At 36.8% G+C, this 18564-nt stretch overlaps 1 protein-coding gene across 1 annotated transcript in view; it reads right to left on the bottom strand.

The window, feature by feature from the left end:
• Nucleotides 1–18564, bottom strand: part of PRKN (parkin RBR E3 ubiquitin protein ligase) — a 683347-nt gene that overhangs the window by 372470 nt on the left and 292313 nt on the right. The gene's annotated exons all lie outside the window — the stretch shown is intronic.

Below are 18564 nucleotides of genomic sequence, written 5' to 3'. Positions count from 1 at the left end.
GATGGAATTATCTGTCATATCTCCTAGATATCAGTCCTGAATTTTAAGTTCTCAAAGTCCATCATGCATATATACAATCTGCGTTTATTTTAGCAGTGCATATCACTTAATATTAACAAGCATTTAATACTATCAGCTACTTTATTGACTAGTAATTGAGTATCCTAAGATCTTCAATCTGCATTTCTTTAATCAGACATCATTTTTTATTCTACTGAAGTATTTATCGTGGAAAAGCTTCATCATTGTTCTATACAATTCATGGTTTGGTTTGCATGAAAAGGTGTATTTGTTTGTATTGAGGAGTGCCATTGTTCATCAACTCTCCTATGAAGACTGGTCATTTAAGCTCTCCTTTCTTTCAGTTCAGTAAATTGCCTGTCCATGCAAAAGTCTCATAGGACAGTTTAGTCTCCTTAACGCCACTAATTAAGAAATTATATCAGTATTTTTTGGAAATCCAAGTACCTTGTAATAACTGTTATGTCACATTCACACAGTTGTTCTCTTCCAGAGAACTCTTAAGAGGAATGCTGTAGAGTCATGACCAAACCTTAAAAAAGGCCCAAGTTATCCTAGATACCACACATTTACGTATTCACAGATTCTCCATATTAGAATATTTTCTTCTATGTCATTCAATCCAGGCTTCAGACTTACTAGTCCCAACTTCCTGGATTTGTCTTGAAACTTTTAAGCATTAGCTACATCATGTACTTACTTGTTTTACAACACCAGAAGGATTTTGTGAAAGAGATTTTAAACTCCACTCCAAGTTTTGCTATTTCATATTGAGTCTTTTGGAACTCTTGAGCACTGTCTAACTCTGACTATGTTTGTTCCTTCCATTTGCCCCAGTTACTGTCCTTCCAACAACAGCTCCTGCACCAAACCCACAGAGGAGTTTCTAATGGGTACTTCCTCCATTCCTCCATCGCATACACTCTTGTATATTCCCATAAATAGATGAACAAACTGAACCTGCTTTTTGTTATACATTAAAAGAACTTGACAGTTTTTCTGCTGTTTGCAAGTTAAAACCTTTTTATTTACTTGCATAACTGCACTGAACTATTTAAGTCACCTGAACCACTTTTTAAAACCCAATTATTTCTAATACTTTTCCCCTTGATTCTAATAACCTTCCTTCCTTTTTCTTTCTCTCTCTCCACAGTTTAGTCCTTGTAGCTTCCTTTCAGTCCTCCTTAAATTTCTGTTCACACAATTTTTGAATCTATTATAATTTCCACATCTCCTGGAAAATTTAACTCTTTTCAGCTGACTTTTTCTAATGAAGCACCCTTCATTATCTGCCACTTCTCTTTTTTGAGATTAAGCACAATATACATGGCTTTCTCATTCAGATAGATGATGCCAAACATAAATATATCATGATCACTGTTAAAGGACTCTTAATACAACAAATAAGGTATGCTACATGATCTTCCCAGGTTATTTCAACTGCTTTTCCTTAAGACACTCTGACAGCACCTAAAAGCTTAATGTTCAGATCACAGTCTGACTCAATGCTTACCTAATTTACATTGAAGCAATTTAAATATTCCATTATCATTTTTTTTTCCATACACTTCTAAGCTTTTGGTTTACTGAGCATGTTAGACACACTACTATTTTCTGGTCAAGTGGCTGTTAATGGGAGTCTTATATTTTTCCTTTTCAAGGACATAATTTTATTCCATAAAGATGCTGTGCTACTTGCGGACTTGTCAAACACAAGCAAGACTAATAAGGTAACATTCCTTAAAAATCTACCTTTCTTCCTTCATAGTCCCATTTGTTTGCATGCATGTATCAATTCTTCTAAGCTGGAAAAATAGGATTCAAGTATTTTCATTTCATATCTTTGGATAATCTTCATGTAATTTATGTTCTGGAGGGGTGCTATGAAAGAAGGGCAAGTAGTAAAAAGAAATAGTGCTTTCTTTTTTTTTTTTCCTTTTTCTTTCTTTCTTTTTTTTTTTTTTTTAACAAACAAACATCCTAACACCCACAATTTTTTTTAGTCCTGTTAATAATATCAACAGTAAACCTTCCTGTTACCTCATCCCTTATTAATCATAAATTCTGCTTTTACCTGCATGATATTAAGACTTCCAAAGTCAGCAGTGTTATGCCAGTACCCACACCAGACTCCCACAATTGCTACACAGTAAGGTAATTTAAGAGTTTCATGAGTAAAAGCAGTCCTGCAAATTTTATTGGCTATGGCACTGATTATGCTGATTTCATAAGTAAAAAAATCAAGCCAATTTTTTTTTTTTTTTTTTTTTTTTTTTTACATTTTTTACTCCTTTAACTTCACTAGAATTATTGCAAAAGAAAGGTTCCCAAGTATTCAAGAGTTTGGAGGACCAGGTCAATAATCAGAAGAAAAAACCTAAGAAATGATTATGCCACAGACTCCTAGTATTTGCAAGTGCAGCAGCCGATTGCAAAATATAATCAAGAAAATATCATTACAGAAATCAAAACTGGATTCACATAATATTCACTCTGCTAAGATATCAATAACTACAACTAGCATGAGATCAATCCAAATGTGTTTAATTTGGCAATATCTTTTTATTTACTAATCGGAACAATAATATTACTGAAGTTTCTTGGTTACTTTCCTGAGGTTCCATCTACAAGGGAAAGCTAGGGCACTACATGGCATACTATGAACTTAGTCCTCTCACATGCTGCAATCATTTCCTTTAGACATTTCTCACTCACATGAGTAGTTTTCACATAAACCAGCTCTGTTTGAAATGAGAACGTGTCCTCTTTCACTTTGTGCCACTTAAGACACATTAAAAGCATATGCACGGTGAGCTAGTATCATAATTCACCACACTATCAGCAACTATTCAGCTGTTCACTCACTGTAGCTTACAACTTCCTAGTTTTGTTTCAGAAAATAAGAGCTCAATATCCACTTCTTTTCATTAAGTGCAGCAAAAGGCATACAACCTAAAAGAAAGTAAGATAGTATATAGCTCTTCTGATAACATTACTCAGACTTGGCCTTAACTCAACAGTATTTCATCTTTGCTCCAACAAGAGATCAAGTTCTTGAGGGACAAGTTGATCCAACAGCAGAAGTCCAAAACACGCGTACAACATATCTTGATTTTGTGTCTGTCTGTGAGAAGTATGAAGAACAACAAATATATATGTATCTCAAAAAAAAAAAAAAAAAATACACACACACACAACACCACCACAGCCTCCGTCCATGCTTTACTTTCCACATTTGTAATAACAGCAATTCTCCTTTCCCAGATATGTGCTTGGCACACTTGATGGCCATATTTTATTATTAATGAGAATGCAGTGTACTTAAAAGATTTAGTGTGCTTGAGAATTTTCATCTTCCACCTTCAGAAACCAGAAAAAAAGACATATGTCCTTGAAAAACACTGAACTATGATCATTAATGTTTCTTCAATGACAGTACTACTAAGCTTCATTGCTATAATTGAACCAAAATAAAATTAAGAATTTTGGTGAGATAAGCACTTTGAAATGCAATTTTTTTGTTGCTCTTTCTCAAGTCTGAGAAAAGTTTGTCAAACTGCAGGCCAATCAATCACTTGTGTTGTTACAATTCTGCATGCGCTAGTGCATGTAATTATTAGTTTACATTAATCAAGAACACGCTGTGAGAAGGACAAAGCCTTCTGATTGCAAGATTAAACTGACTGCCCCTCTTAAGCATAATCACAAAGAAAAGCTATGCAAGAATATACCAGAGCAGACATTTTCTGGTGTACAAAATAAGAAATCAACAAGATAAAAATCTATAGGAAGAAAACCAGTATATCACTGAATTTAGTAAACCTGATGTCAAATGCAGTTGAATATTTCCCATACAAATTGGCATGGGAACTTTCATGCTTTGGGAATGTGGTAGCTGTTCTTTACTTTTTTGAGGGGCAAGACATGAAAAAAAATTAAAAATCAGCAAATGGCACATCTCCTATGTAGTATATGAAGGACAGGGATGACGGAGGTGTTTTTTCCATATATGAGGGAAATACTGAAAACCTATATGCATTCTGCCATATACTGTGCTGGTGGACTGCAAACAGACACTGCACTGTAATCCCAGTGTACTTGCCATTCCATAGCCAGTAACTGACTTCATATTGTAGAACCATTTGGATTTCAGCCAAACACTTAAAAACAAGAAAATCTCTGCAAATAGAAGTACTTCTAGAGATCTCAGATGACAAATAATTCAACGTGAAGTTGCTGACAGAATTGTTGACCTGTGAAGTCAGGGAAAGGTCAGAAACAGAGGTCAGAAATGGAATCTGGTGATTCATCAAAGATTCTGAATCATTTAAAAGACTGAAAACTATCTATGTACTTAATGCTTTCTGTTTTTCCTGCTTTATATTCTCCCCTAATGAACAATATGCAGCAGAGTATCATTAAAACACATCTTTGTACCTGCTAATACCTACACGAGATATATAAATCATGAAAATGTTGAGCAAACGACCCAACCAAGGAACAAGTATTAATGCAAAAAGATTTTTAAAGCAATGTAAGAAATAATTCTATGTACTTGAGAGGGTTTAAAGTCAGCATAGCCACTGAAGAAGTACTAAATCTAATGTAAGCCATACAAGCACACCTGCAAAATTCTGGCCATTAACCTGTCTAAATGAGAGTATATGAAGAGTTAACACTTGCATGGCGCCCCTCTCAGCTTCCTTTACCAGCTTGAGGAATGAGAAGATTCCTCAAAATGCAAGGATTACTTGTAAAAAAACAACAAAAAAAAAAAACCACCCACCCACACAAAAAAAAAACAAAAAACAAACAAACAATGCTTTTGTCATTCCACAATCATAACTTGGCATAGATATCCCTGCTGTTAACTGCTTTCAGTTCCAACAGGAGGGGAAATTCTGGCAACTGAGAACCATCCTGTATTATTATTGGTTTTGGTCATTAGAACAATAAAGCTCATGCATAGCTTTACTCACATGAAAAAATAATACTAAAGTACAGTTAATCACATTTCAAGCCTTCACAAGATTGAATCTACTAGTTTAATTTATACTGTCATCTTAATGATGAAATTTTCCTTGCAGAGTGCTCAACTTACTTAGCAAATTGACAGTTTTATGTCAATAGTCATAAATCATTGGAAATGAAGTAGCTGACAATTTGCTGAGCCACATGCAGTTGTGTAATTAGGAAGACTCCCTGTATGCTAGTCATTTCAAATCAAAGATCAAAGAATAAAATACCTATGTGAAAATGCAGGTAACTGCAGTAAAATAATTTATATCATTATTTTATAGATCATTACTTTCCCTTTCTAATTATAGGAATCATTGCTTGAAAAAAAGCTCATTAGAATTTTTTTTAAAAGTTCTGTTTTTTACTGTTTCATAGTTTGTTCTAGAACATGAATTGTAAGTGTAATCCCACTGATTTCAACTAAATAACAAGGCTTCATAGAAAGACATTGAGATATAGGTCCCCTGAATCATTTCTATATCAGAACTATTTTAAAGTAGGCACTCTGTTGCCAGTTTCTGTGTAATATGGGCATAAAATTGATTGTTAAAACTACAAAAGAAATGTCCAAAAGAACACGTTCCCACTAAAAAGGGGAGAAAAGAATAAAAATTCAAGTGCAACTGTACTTGAGAAACTGAACTACAAGTATGGTTGTTGCCCGACAGGCATATAGAGAGTCTCGAAAGAAAAGGAGATACAAGCTTACGAAAGAAGAAATGGATACAGATTCTCCTAAGCAAATTAAAATAACGCTATTTAAGTAACACAAACTACTGACTCCTAGTCTACAAAGCCAAAATATATCATTCTTCCTTTGTCTAGATGGCATTACATGCTCGATCAAGATTGAAAGAAGAAAATAGAGCAGAGGAAAATGCTTGTAACTATCTAAAGATACTATATCTACCATTGCGGTTGACATTTAACAATTAAATAAAATAAAATTTGAATAAAATTTTTGTAATGATATAACACCAGCAGACTCTCCTGAGGCTCATATATGCAGGAGCTAAATAAAATTTTACAGATATCAGACCCTCAGACTTTGGTTGCTGTCACTGCCATACTGACTTCTCAAGAGCGTTCTTAGAGGCTAAATCAGTACAAGCCAAATGAACTTACAGTTATGAGAAGTCAAAGCTTCAAAGATGCTTCTTCTGGACCATACAGAGCTGACCTTATCTGAGCCGGAGAGGCAATCCACCTGTTGTTCAAGCTACAACTCTCTATATTAAAAATATTAATTGGAGAATTAAATGATTTTGGCTGAAATGAGAAAGTGCAAAGACTATTTCTGGAGCCTATCTAAAATGCTGTTCATGTTCCCTTCCTTTCCACCCTAAAAGCATACTTACAAAGATGTAAATGAACTAAATGTGAATTAAAACTTAATTCATAACTCATCTGCCTCAAAAATGGCAGCCACCTTCAGTACATGGATGTCACCCATGAAACTCTCCAGGCTGGGCCTGAAAGGCCCTTTACATCAGGCACTGCCCAGGCCTGGCTACAGGAGGCAGAGTCTCAGACACAAAGAATGCATTCAGTAACTATTTTCTCTGTATCTTCTGTCACCAGGGCACCCACCTCACTCACCAGTGGGCCTACATTGCCTCTATTGTTCGTTTTATTGGCTGTGTATTTGAAGAAGCCCTCTCTGTTGTCCTTGACCCCACTTGCAAGGTTTAATTCTAAGGATGCCTTAGGTTTCCTACTTGCTGGGATGCTCTGGTCTTGAGCTTGGAAGAAGCAGCTCTTGAATGCTAACCAACCATCTTTGGCTCCTTTACCTTCAAGTACCCTGTCCCATGGGATTTCCTCTAGCAATTGCTTGAAAAAGGCCGAAGTTGGCCCTACTAAAGTCCAGGGTTGTGACTCTGCTTTGCATTCTGTTCCAGGCATTTGAGATCCTGAACTCCACCACTTCACAGATACTGCAACCAAGGCTGTCCCTCTGGCACACCAGGGAGTTATTCCACCAATCAATCTCCTGCTCACATGCCCTGATGCTCCTTAGCCTCTCCTACTCCTGGAGCTCAGCCACCATGGGCAGACTTTCCACCTGAGGACAGTCTCCCTGCTGCCCTCCCCTGGCATCAACAGACCCAGGCACCCTCTGCAAACAATCTCTGGACAAGCCCTCTGTCTGGGTTGGCAATCTTTTTATCAAGCTTGTCATCTATTGGAGACCATGGCAGATTTATTTTCTTGCAGACTGCCAATAGGTGAGCTGGTTTCCTGAGCAAGGTGGTATAGAGCTGAGTCAGTTCTGAAGTGGCTGACCTCAACAACCCTTTGTTTGCTCTATGCAGCCTATGGGCAGAATCATAAAATTGCTCAGGTTGGAAAAGACCCTAAAAATCTAACCACAGTCTAATCATACTATCCTAACTCTAACAACCCTCCGCTAAATCATGTCCCTGAGCACCACATCCAAATGGTTTTTAAACACATCCAGGGATGGTGACTCAACCACCTCCCTGGGGAGCCTATTCCAGTGCTTCCACCCTTCCTGTAAAAAAGTTTTTCTTGATATCCACCCTAAACTCACCCTGGCGGAATTTCAGACCATTTCCCCTCGTCCTGTCACCTGTCAGCAGTGAGAAGAGACCAACTGTAAGAGATTATTCTTTCATGCCATTGCCTCAAAGCTTGCTGATGAACAAGTCCAAGCAAGTCCTGGCCAAGGGTCGAGATGGACAAGTCCTGGCAAGGGTTGTGAAATCCTTTGTCTGAGAGACGTAGATGGACAACGGCAGGTGCAACGCAAGAGAGATAAGCCGCAGATTAATGGCTGGGAAGTAGTCTTTTGTGTGGGCTTATCTTGAGGAAGATGGCCATCTCAGGGAGTAGTGCACATGACTCTTACCCGTGCACCCAGGAGTGCCACGCTAGCAGAAGGATAAAAAGGGGACCTACAACCATGAAGTTAAGGTTTCAGGCATGAGAAGCCTTACATCCTGCCTCTCTCCTTCCTGGACTTGCTCTGTGCTCTACCTGCCTGCTGCCTAAGGCTGGCCATGCTGCTGCTGCTGCTCTCCCCAGAAAGGTTTCTGACAACAGACTCCTCATGAAGAAGAAGAGGTTTCTGACAACAGAAGCCCTCACGAGCTGATGTCTGCATGCTGACAGACTCTCCTGGGCCTGCTACCTGATTCCTGCTGCTTCCTCCCAGACTTACTCTGCAGCTTCTCCCTGGACATACTCTGTTGCTGTACCTTCTTGCTGCCTAAGACCAGCCACGCTGCTGGTGCTCTCCCCCTGCGCTTTTGCCTCGGACCATTGGAATGGCGTGCATCGGGACCACTGCTGGATCCTGGTGGTGACTATCCCCACTTTACGCAATTCTTGCTTCTTTCCTATCTTTTCTATTGCCCACCTTCCCTTCCCCATCACCCTAATTGGTAATAGTGTCTGTCCTCCCCTTCCCTAACTCCCTGATTAGGATATATAATAAACTGGTCAGACCAACATCGGAGTCGTTGTTTCTTAATCTCATGCTGGGTATACACATATCGAAGAACCTGCTCTCCCTCCTATAAATTTGAGCGAGACATCAACCCTGCTCTCGCTGTAAGCTTTCAGATATTGGAAGAGAGCAATAAGGTCTCCCCTCAGCCTCCTTTTCCCCAGACTAAACAGCCCCAGTTCCTTTCAGTCACTTAGAAGTGGACTTCTAAGAAGTTGCTTCCACCTTCACTGAGACTGCTTATAACCCGGAGGCCTAATCGAGGTCAAATGTGGGCAGTGCCATCTCAGCCCATGCTACCTCAGCAGCCTGCCCACAAGTTGCCAGCTGAAGCACTTCAGCTGGATTCGAATTGTCTCAGAGCTTGTGGCTCCTTGGGGCTATGTCAGCCATTGGTGGCAAGGCATATCTGGGATCTCGTAGTCTCAAGTCTCTCTGCCTCTTCAAAACTGGGTGGTTAAGGTTGAAATCCATTAATATATTCAGCTGAAAAATCTGATCACATCTTCACCAGATCTTTATAAGCCCTCTCTTAGCAGAGAGAAATAGCCATCACTTCACAGTCACACCTTACTCATGTCACTGCTTTTTTACAATATGTACATTTGTGAACTGTTTTCAAGGATGAAGTACAGAAGTAAAGTTTCATCAGAAATCTGACAAACACCCTGAGAGCTCACTACAGAACAGCAACCTCTGCCACTGAACAAGACACGTTAGTTTCACAAAAACAGGGACAAATATCCCACTGGCTTCCTGGTTTTCTATCTTCTTCTTTTTTTTGTTTTAATAAAAACTCTAAAGATTAAAATAAATAATTATTTATATATTAACTATACATATTTTAAGAGGTCTGCTCTGAAAGTAGTGCCTCATATTTGATCCACAATGTCAGAGGCAGATGTTGGTGGTATGGCAGTAGAACCTGAATCTTCCTACTAATATTCTCTTACATGTTGTTACGGTGCGACACAGCAGCAGAGGAGCAGTCTGACAAAATGGCGTCTGACATAGAAGCGCCTACGAAGCAAAGGGGTGTCAATTAATTCCTCCATGCATAGAAAATGGCACCTGCTGACACTGATCAATGCTTGCTGAACGTGCATGGAGATCAAGCAGTGGATGTGAGCACTGCAAGGCAGTGGGCGGTGTGTTTCAGCAGTGGTTGCATTGGTGCAAATGTTTACGAGTCTGGCATGCAGACTATATTTCATCACTGGCAATAAAAAAAAGCTAATGGTGGTGACAGTGATAGAAGTATAGACTTTTGTAGTTGAGAACCTGTTCTATTAAATGGTGTCATTGTGCTCTTTGTCTCACTTGTAGTTTCCATGGAAATAATAGACATCACTTTTGGTGCAACCTACATAAATATGCAGCTGACAATTCCTCTTCATTCAGTCCAAAAGCCTGGACACTCATGCATTAGCAACTCTAGAAGATATTTGAAATTCAATATGAAAAAGCATTGGTGATTCTGCAAACCACAATATAGAGTATTTCAGAACAGGGTAGACAGAAGATGTATTTTCTTAGTCAAAGTTTTTCATTTTTGAGTTACAACTAAAATTCTGTATCAAATGACACAATTTCATCTCACAAGTTTATCTGTCACTCTACAGAAATATTTTAAAAACTTCATATATTTTACTTAGTATTATCTGAAGAGCACTGCAATCCAAAGATCCATAACATCTGCCCACATAGGAAATACATAAACACAGTAAACTAGTACACAAAAACACAAGAGGAAAAAAATATCCAGTAAGTCTGAAGTAAGTCCATACAAAAACCAAGAACTATAATTATAATTTTCCTACTAATACTAGTTAGACATCTTGCAACACAAATTAACTTGATTTGTAGTTAAACAAAAATAATAAACCATAGAGGTAAATAAAAAAACAAAATTAATTAATACACTACAATATTAGTTTGATTCAAATTTGATAATTGCACATCACATCATTTGAGTTCAAATATTTTTCCTCAAGAAGGATTTTAAAGCTTCTTAGCAAAGAGCTAAGCTAGAGAATTCCCACTATAGACAACATCGAGTGCAGCCCTTAGCTCATCCATTCACTTTTAAAGTATTCATTCCATGTGGGAGTGCCAATGCACTAAGTATGCCAGATAATTTCATGAAAAGAAAAAGACAGAAAAATGCTAATGAATTCTAAGAATATAAATTTCTCAATTAATCAACACAAGTCTAACAGAGGCCACAAGCAAGAGACAACTTCCTTAAGGTGCTCAAGCAAATTTTTCAGTTACTATAGTTATATGAAACTGCAAAATCAAGATTACATGCTACAATACCTCTAGAAAATAGATTGCTATACAGCCTATTTTTGATTTTACACATCATCAGAAACTCTGAAAGACAAAACCTTACCAATTTCAACAAGAGTATTTCTAAATTCCCAAAGAAAGATGATAGGTTATCAACATTAAAAAAAAAAATTAAAAAAAATCAAAATACAGATTACGTTAAAGCCTGGCATTGCCACCTTTGCTACTTTTTTTCTTGATGATAAAGTCATAAACTTCACCTACCCACTATGGTATTTACAAGCAAATGTATCTTTCAGTGTTCAGAAATACAGAAAACCCTATATCTGGTGGATTATTCAGTTTTATTCAGGATTCATTTATGGTTACACTGCAAAAAAATGTTACTGTTCAATAATAATAATAAAAAAGCACGATCCTAAAACACAAAAAATAATATGCTATTTAAGCACTTTGCTTGTGCACTTAACTTGTGTTGAAGAATTAAAGTAAAACCTTCATTGCAGATCCCACTTTTAAGACATAAACCTCAGCTGGCAGGCAGATGTCTTAGCATACAGCCATGTGAGCAACAAGTGTGACAGTCTAGGAAGAAATAAAGAAAAAACAGGGAAAAGGACCAAGAAGTAAACAACAAAAAAAAGCAGGAATTAGAAAGAGGCAAGCAAACATTCACCTCTTTACAATAAAACTGCTGTATAACTGTTGTATGATTCTTTCAAAAGAGATCTTGTACAAGATCTCCTCTCACAGCAGAAAATTCAAAATCTAAGAATCAATTTCAGATTACCTTCATTTTATCTGTATCTGATCCGCTATGCTAAACTCCTTGAAGCCAACAAGCATTAATTAAAGACATGTCTTTTGCTAACTCCACCAAATTCAGATGCATGACTTCTAGAAACCCAACACACAAGTGAAGTTCAGGACACTGTCACTGATATCACGGTATTGCATATACAGGGAGGTTTCAACTTGATGCAAAATAGCCACTGAATAACACCACCAGCTAATGCTGAGGTACATTCCTGTAACCTATTATCAGATTAACAGATTACTGCTACTCCTAAAGCAATACTTTAAAGACTGCAGTCTTTTTTCCTTCTCTTCCATCCTGGAATTCTTCTTGAATTATATTCTACACACGGGCACAGATCAACCAGAGTAAATGGAAAAAAATCACAGAATGGTTTGCGTTGGAAGGGCCCTCAAAGATAATCTTGTTACAACTTCCCTCTGTGGGCAGGGTTGCTACCCACTAGTTCAAACTGCCCAGGAACCCATCAAGACTGGCCTTGAGGAATTTGCCCCATCCCTGGAGGTGTTCAGGTCAGTCTCTGTGTGTTCACTTAAATCACAGAAGAGGTGAACAAACTCAAGCTAGAGAAGCATTTGAAGCCAACTTTTGCTCTGATAAAAGAAGCTTTTGAGGAGGCCTCAATATGAAAGTAAGGGGGGCCTCTACCCTTGAATTTTGCAAGAAATCGTGTTTGTACATGTGAGATCTCTGTGAACGTCTCTGTGAAAAACATTAAGTTGAAGAAATGTCTAATTTCCACTATGAATTCTTCATATATTTCTAGGAGCTGACCTGCTTGAATAGGACTCAGTGATAACTATCAGACTCCCACGTTCCAGTGTTGTGAGGAGAGAGAGACCTGTGAGTTTTAAAAGGCAAGTGAGTAAGGCATCATGTTTCAGGCTCATCGGTGCTTTTCTAGATTTAATTTCTGGTTTTCTTGCACATCTTAGAATGAGATTCTTAAATATAAAATGTGTAATATGCCAGTCAATATTATGTGAAGGTAAATATTGCATAATTATAATAATAAATGAAGGTAACTAATACATAACTGCTACCAAGATATTCTGAAAATACATAATTCAGGATAGATAACCTAGAAGCTACATAAAATATCATTTAATTTCAGGTTAAACCTCAGATTTTCACTGAATTCTCAACAATATAAGTGAGAAACATTTTACTTTTGAAGAAATGATAGCTACATTCTATGTTGGTTAGGACTTCCATTCAGCTTATATACTAAGCATTCTAATTATTTCTTTGTTTTTTTAATGAGCAAGCCCTCAGAAACAAATTTAATCTTCAATATTTCTGCTTTGCATTGCAAACTCATCTGCATTTCCACAGACTTTATTACATTTTATTCTGAAGACAGTTTCTCTTATTGCAATCTCTTCTAGTACCTTTTCCTTTTGTCACAAAGGGAACAAATTACAAAATTATGTTAGCATTTTATAATGCAAGATTGTCAGTATCTATCATTATGATATTTTCCTTGCCGATGACTCAGTGTAAACCACAACAAATGAAATTGAGCTGATTCACTACAACTAGTATTATGACTAATTCACATTTTAGTGCATATGAACTAGTTCAATAATTACTTTTCATTCACCATTACCAGACTTATCTATCAGAAATAAAGACATAATAATGAAACAGATCTAGAACTAGTACTATTTTAATTTTAATCAGAACATAGATGTGCAGTACATTATATATTACTAAACAAACTGCAAGAGTTCCTCAAACACATGTGCCAGCCAATATATTCAGTTCTGTACTACTGCTGTTTATAATTGTGTTCCACTAGTCCAGTTCTTAAACATTTCTTTAATCTTCAGTTTCTGTATTAGGTTGTTCTGTCTAAGTTGTTTTTCACTGTTACTTTATGGTCTTTATTTCACAATTCAGTCTCTTCTAGTCTGAACAGATATTACACCTGCAGAGCAATCAATAGCTCAAAACTGCAACTCTGCAAACAAGATGATTATAATCTGAGGTGATGGCTTCTCTCTGCAAAGAGAAAGCATGTGCAATCTCTTCACTGCTACTGAGTGCACACAGCAGGCAGGGAAAGTATCTCCTTCTGAAAATGGATAACAGATACTATACAGCGAATGTGCCTGATGAAAATCAAGGTTCAACTACACTGAAGGAAATCAAATAATCATCTTCATAAATTTCTTCACCCTCTCTCAACTTATGAGAGATGTCACATTCTCTAGAACTTTGTTTCTACCACTATAAAGACTATAGATATATACTTAAGCACGATAACAATGCATTAAATTATCTAGCGCAAAAGCCTACACACTACATCAGACAAATTCCTATTGGGTGTCATCGCTTTGAGATAGTCACATAAGCTTTGAGCACAATTCTTTTAACAAAGAGATAGAGAAGGCAGCAAGTTAGTAGTAATCAATTTGCTGCAGTCCAGATTCTAACAGGAGTTGATCTGGACAGGGATTTGAAAAATCAAAGTAAACAACAACAGCAACAATAAACAACAGCAAAGTAAAACAAAACATAAGAAAAAAACAAAACCAAACAAAAACAAAACAAAAAAAAAAAACAACAGGCTTCTGTTCAGAGCTCTCACTTGCCTACTGAGCGGCAGCTTTGGGAATTACACTTTTTTTGTCCACCAGTTTCTGGATCCACAATACATTTGCTTCCTTAATATTTCTTAAGAGCTGTTAAGATGTTTGTACTTTTAGATTTAGCATACTCTACAATTTTATACAAGATTAGAAATATTATTAACAATAGCACTGATTTAAAACAAAAATATTTACAGAAGTGACAAACTGAAGTAGTCCTACTGGCTCCTTTTATAAGTGTTTCTTCCATTGAAATCAGAACAAGGCTTTCTTCTGGACTCAGATTTTAAAATACAAACATAATTAAAAAAATAAAAATAAAAATCAAGATCTCTGAACCAGTACTGTCTATACTACAAACAGCATAAAAAACACACCACTTCCATACTTCAAGCAAAACTCACATTTTATTTCTACTTAGCATACTTAAAGATTGTATTTCCTATAACTCTAGAGGAAATCACTTGATTTTAAGCACAAAGAAACAAATTGTTGTCTTTTACAATCATGGTTTGCAATTAACTTCCCAGCTTTCATGTAAGCGTAGAAATGATCTATCAACTCATGCATTGTCACTTCTGTCTAATGGTATGGTACGATCACAGGAAAAATCCTCCATTTAATGGAAAATATATGCGTGTCAGTAGGTAATCACTCATATGGTCTTGTAAAACATTTCCTTACAAGAATGAACTGGATTCAAGCTGAGCAAGGGAAGAAAACGCAAACCAAAGCAATACAACAACAAAAACACACTTAAATCCTTAACAGCTTATCTATAGCTGTTTAATGTTTTTCATGATAACGATGCCTGTTATCTTTAATTGATATGCATATGACAGCCACAGTCTTGCCTCATTTGTTATAAAAGCAATGACCTTTCAAACACTTTCCTAGTCTTCCTTTAAAAGAAATAATCACACTGAAGTGCCAGCAAAATGGAAAATTAGTCTTTTGAAACAAGCAATTCATCCTCCACTCTGTGTTAAGAGAAACATAAGACTGCATAACAGTGAAAAGCATGCTGAATCAGGTAAGGTTTCTTTTACTGTGCACGCTTCAGAGAAGTCCTTGACATTGCTAATGTTTGTCTTGCATATAGGTCCCAAAGCTAAACTTCAGTCTGGAAGAGATTTGAACTACTATCCAGAGGCATTTCAGGATCTGAACCAAAAGGTTTACAGCATTACAATCCAGTTAATTCTATTGCTTCTAATTTCAGCTGGACTTAAAGTCTTATCTCTGCGCTCCAGGCCTTCAGATACAGCCTATCACAGTAACACCAATTCCCAGAGAATTCAACTTCATGACCCAAGTGAGATTAAATCCCCCCAGATAGCCCAAGTAAATGGCTCATAACTCGTTTCTGTCACTTTCACTAATGCTTTTGTACCGTGAAAGAAACCAGCAAAGGTGTAAATATCTACAAATTATTAACTGCACTTTTTCCCTTAACTCCTATCAGTGATTTCAGTTGTCTGATTCCTGCTGAGAACATCAGATATTTACTAGCTGAACTTTCTCTTTAAATACCACACTAATCAGCTACTGGATAGTTGTACTCTATCAACCTGAGTGCTGTTACTTATGGTAAAATGCAAACAGACAGATACAAATAAATACAGAAATACTGAGGAGAAGAGGAGATGCATATTTGACATCAGCTGTACTTAAACTCCCCCAAGTCAGGTAATTCCACAGCATGTTTCACATTAAACAGTTTCATCCAGATGAAAGCAAAAGTTGGCTGAAAGAGGATATCTCAATTCTACTTTTCAGGATGTATTTTAAGGAACTAAGGATAAATTCCCAAATAAGCCTTGAGGACAAGTGGAAGAAAAACGAAATATGCCCTCAAAATGATGTAGACTAATTATGAGAAATTCCTGTGCATTCTGAAACCCAAACCAACAAATATACAGCGCTGTGTTGGTAAGTACTTTTAAATGTAACAACTGTCAAACAAAGAGATATTTTTAGGATTCCCCACCTCCCCCTTTTAAATCACAGAGAAGGAAGAAGTTCAAAAGGAAGTAAGATGAAAGGAAGAAGAAAAAGCACAAATGAACAGAAGGAGTACCCCAAATCTTCAACACTAAAAAGAAATTCTTTCCACCAAATTTATAAAGTTTCAATTAAATATATATGCATATATATCTACACATAAAACATTTAAGTATTCTGGATTTTATAATTCCGGTCTGCTAGAGTTCTATCCATCTAGCACACCTTAGAAAGACAGGTAAGACAAAGAAAAACACCTACCAGAAATAAAAAAAAAAAAACAGACCTCTTCTTTCCAGTAGAAGAACAAACCGTTTATTTCCTAAAAGCCTCTGGAAGCAGCGAATCTCTACTTTCAACATTTTTACTTGCACAAAGCTAACACAGTCCTCCTTCAGTGCATCTATCACGAGATTTCCTTCAAGACTGGGGGTGACTAAGGCATGAGAATGTCACATAAACAGAGGAAAGATAGCACCTCACTAAAGGTTTGTTATTGCACATGTGCAGCTGAATTTCCAAATCAGGAGGATGACTGGCAGCTGGGGGCACTCGGTCAGTTCGGAGGCATTCAGTGGCTCCCAGCTGATGGCCAAGTCAAAGCACAGCTGCAGACATTGTGTTGGCACTACGTGCTGAAACAGCACCTGGGCTGACTTGCAAACTGTGGTAAAAAGGGTGCCGCTGGGCTGAGCAGAATGGAGTAGGAAACATTGGGGCATAGCAGGTAGTCTGGGCTAATCTTGTAAAAAGACTGATGCAATACAGAGTTGTGAACAGAGGTTCCAATCAGCTCAAATACCAATTTCTGTATTTAGGTAACATCCTTTCTGATAGAGAATAGGGAACGTAGGCATGATTCATAGGCAAGTTTTCCTCAGGTAACATGTCTGGACAACTTTATGCTCTCAACCAGGTTACTCCCACCTAAATTTGCTAAGGTGGTTGCCTGAAAACTACTCTGAATTGAAACGTGCTGAGGAAGCACTGTCTGTTAATAGTTAAAGCAGTCATGGAAGACAAAGCTTTGTTTATGGCTCATTAAGTAAGTAGAAAAAGTCATTGTGCCAATGCAATCCCAATGAAGTCAGACCAGCAGAGGTAGTCAGCAAAAGGGAAATGACTCTGTTAATGAGGCAGGTGACTCATACTTGGTTTTAATCTGAATAAAAGACATGAAGCCAACATAGCTCAATTAATTTACTGGTTGTCAGATTGTGACCATATACTAAAACAAAGAATACTTTGGCAATCTTCAGAGTGATGCAGCACTGAAAAGGAACAAAACTCATACCCTTGTTTAATCACCCGTATATTATAATTCATGTGATGTATATCAAAAGAAAACACTCTGCATCCATCAGCATCTCATGCATTTTGTTTTACTTGAAGCAAGCTCTGAACACTTGAACAAGGTAAGTGATGTGTATTAGCTCAGCTGAGAACGCATGTTTATTAGACTTCAATACTTATACAAACTACCAACTTTTTAGTTCCAACATTTTGGATAAATGCAAATAAAGCACAATTTATTTATTTTGCATATTTACCCTTTTTAAGTCCACCAATTTTTAAGTAATAAGCCAAGCAATGCTTTTTTTCTACATTAAGGTTGACAAATAATTGTCTTGAGACAATGACTCAAAGTACTTGAATCATAATAAAGCATTTCAGGTGAGTTACAATAAAAAGAGTAGTGGGCACACAAGGATGTTGCCAACATACATGACTGAATGGCAGTTACTGTTTATAGACAGTACAAATTCCCTGCCCACTATGCAAAGTAGAGAGGTCAGTCTAGGTTCACCATTATTAGCATTATGGCAGAATCAAATGGGATCAAGCAAGAAGTCTCCAAACACAATGCATTTCGAAACTGAAGAAATAATATATTTGTGTGGCTCAGAAATAAATGTTAACATGTAAACCAGTGTTCAGCTTGAAAAAATAAAGAGTGATTAGTATTATTTTTTTTTTAACCCAAAGATGACTGAAAAACTGTAGGCTAAGAAGTTTTTTTCCTGCTTTTTTTCCCTTCTGGAAACAGTGACAATACTAATCTGAAATCAGATTTATCACATTAATACAATTGGATTAACATACCATCTCAGATGTACCTTAAGAAGAACCCTGAAATTGTTATTATCTATGAGTGACTTTGTTTTTTACTTTGCTAGCTAGTTTATATTTTTATTTAATGATGACACTTTTAATTTAATTAAAGTTGACAAAACTCTAGCCTTTTAACTCATGACAACATATTTTATTTATTTGAACTAAAATAAAGAGATGAAACGTTTGGGCCTTCTTGCATGCAGCTGTATGTTAAAACACTTGATGAACTC

This window comes from Phasianus colchicus, chromosome 2 (assembly GCF_987193195.1).
Source record: "Phasianus colchicus chromosome 2, bPhaCol1.hap1.1, whole genome shotgun sequence".
Lineage (NCBI taxonomy): Eukaryota > Metazoa > Chordata > Aves > Galliformes > Phasianidae > Phasianus > Phasianus colchicus.
The sequence above is the reverse complement of the archived record's forward strand: the minus strand, read 5'-3'. Positions and strand labels throughout refer to the sequence as shown.